Raw genomic sequence first — 2,283 nt, 5'->3', positions numbered from 1 at the left:
TCAGTCTTTTTACTCTCTTGGCTCCACCCACACAGGGCAGGAGAACATCCTCATAGTGAGTCAGTATTTTTCCATGTTTAACCAAATCAGCTCTCAGTGGTTAAGAACAGGTGAGTTAGTGAGTGTGGTTCGTTCTAATCTGATGTCCAAGCTGCAGGGAACAGCAAAGCCAAACAGTACAGAAGCCTTTCAGCATTCATGCAGACTGTAAAGAGGCTGAAATGCTCCCTGCTTCTGGAAGGAGCAGAGATGGAGCCAGAAAAAACACAGAATTTACCCAGACTCTGATTTGAACTAGCAAGAGACTCAAGCTGGTCATGAAGTATGATTGGCTGCCTCTTCGTGATGTCATTCACACACACCTGTATAATCAGGATGTGAGCTGAGGGGTGGAGATCGATGAGTCCTGGAGACGTTCCATAATGTCCACAACTTTGGCACCAGGAAGACAGCAGGTGATGGCACCTGGGAGTTCAACAGACCTGATGATTGAACCACCAATCACAAGGATTTCAGCCTCCATTGTAAACAGAGAGTTTAGATGAGAGAGAACCTGCTGTCAGCCTCACCAGTCAGGGCAGTGGCAGAGGCAGCAGAGTTGAATGAAGCAGGATCACCTGGCAGGTCTCAGCTGGAGGTGATGACATCACTGGCCTCAGTCCTCACCAGTGCTCTGCCTAGCAACAGGGACGATGGAGAGAAACCAGTAGAAGCACTCTGAGAGTTGGAGACAGCAGGAGAGAGAGAGACCACGACAGAGTCACCCATGGGAAACTGTTGGATCCACTCAGGACCGGCTGGACAGACACAGATCAAAGACAGAATTGATGATGATGTCATCAGGAGGCTTTGATAGTGTCTTTATTTGTACCTAGAATTCTGTCTTTGATCTCAGGAGGACATGAAAGAAACCCAATTGAGGAAAGTAGAGGAGAACATTCAGCTTCATTAGAAACACTTGAACTGTTGAACAGTAGAATTTGTTTGAAACAGTTTACAACACTGACTGACAGGATTGAAGAGGGAAGGTTTTTCTACTTTAAATTCATTCTAACTTTAAACTGGAGATGAACATTTTTAGTCGTTCATATTCTAACATACAGAGGAAGTCATGTCATTCCCTTTTTAAAAAAAGAAAAAACATGTGAAGCTCCTCCCCCCAGCTCCAGATGGACAGACAGACATGAGAGTGGCCAGGAAGCAAAGAAGTGTTGTGCTCCTCTCCAGTGCTCTGGTGTTGTTGTGTTCTTCTCAGCTCCATCATGAAGACCTGCTGGCACTGGGCGCTGGTGGAAGTTTGCAGCTCTCACTGGAAAGTCCTGAGGCTCCTCCCACTCTGAAGCAGGCAGTTGCTCCCAGCCAGCCCTCACTTTCACTCTCTGGTGTAGGAGTGAAGAACAAAATCAGAATCAAGAACCATCACTCTTTCATTGGGGCTCCTTTCTCCTTGTTCTGATACAGAAATTCAACAGCTTCTATCATTGATTGACAGGAAATGTTGATGACACACTGGGATTTTTGTTCTCCTGCTGTCACTGTCAAGTGCAGCTGAACATGAGAGGTAGCAGGATCATTCATGTGTTCATGTTTCCAGCAGACAAGGAGGAAACCTGGGAGGACTTCAGTGACTTTGATCACTGGTTCTCACTTCATCTTCTCAGTATAAAGTTTAAAGCGAGCTGGCCAGGAGTTGAACCTAGAATCTTCTGATCCGTAGTCAGACGCGTTATCCATTGCGCCACCAGCCCTGTGAAGAAGCAGCTGTGTTCATGTGTGCTTGCTGTTACAGAAAAGCCCAACAACATGGTGGCATTTTCAGGGGACACAATGGTGCAGTGGTCAGCACTGTGGCCTCCCAGCAAGAAGGTTCAGCTCTCCTCCTATTTGGTTGCTAGGAACGTGAATCAGGCCTCAGTGGAGCGGTGCTGCTGAGGCTGAGTGAGGCTGAGTGAGGGACTGAGCAGGAGCCAGCAGGTCCAAGCAGGTTCAGGCAAACTCCCCTCAGTCCACCAACATCAAAGCAGAGGAACAGAGTTCATCTAACAAAATGGATTCATATCATCTCCTCTTGGAATGTTCTGGAACTACAAGTACACTTAAAATGGCTGACTTATGACAACAGAAGGAACTTTGAAGTAGATTTGATTTATTTAAGTCAGTGACAGTCATTTTTGTTCATTTTTTGTTCTTGTCTTGCCACTGTGAGACAGTCGCTAGAAAACTGACCAACAATAATTTCATGTGGCATGCAATTAACAAAAGACCCACATTGATGGTCGAGGG

General features: G+C 46.2%; 1 non-coding gene across 1 annotated transcript; it reads right to left on the bottom strand.

Annotated features, from left to right (window-relative positions):
- Positions 1-1,675: 1,675 nt before the first annotated feature.
- On the bottom strand, positions 1,676-1,748 carry trnar-acg (transfer RNA arginine (anticodon ACG)). Its single transcript has one exon. It is a non-coding gene; the product is annotated as a tRNA-Arg (tRNA).
- Positions 1,749-2,283: the final 535 nt, after the last annotated feature.

The sequence above is a fragment of the Aulostomus chinensis genome, chromosome 1 (assembly GCF_037954235.1).
Source record: "Aulostomus chinensis isolate RoL2024-O1b breed Wild chromosome 1, RoL_Achi_v1.0, whole genome shotgun sequence".
In the NCBI taxonomy this organism is placed as follows: domain Eukaryota; kingdom Metazoa; phylum Chordata; class Actinopteri; order Syngnathiformes; family Aulostomidae; genus Aulostomus; species Aulostomus chinensis.
This window is presented reverse-complemented; position numbering and strand designations above follow the sequence as displayed.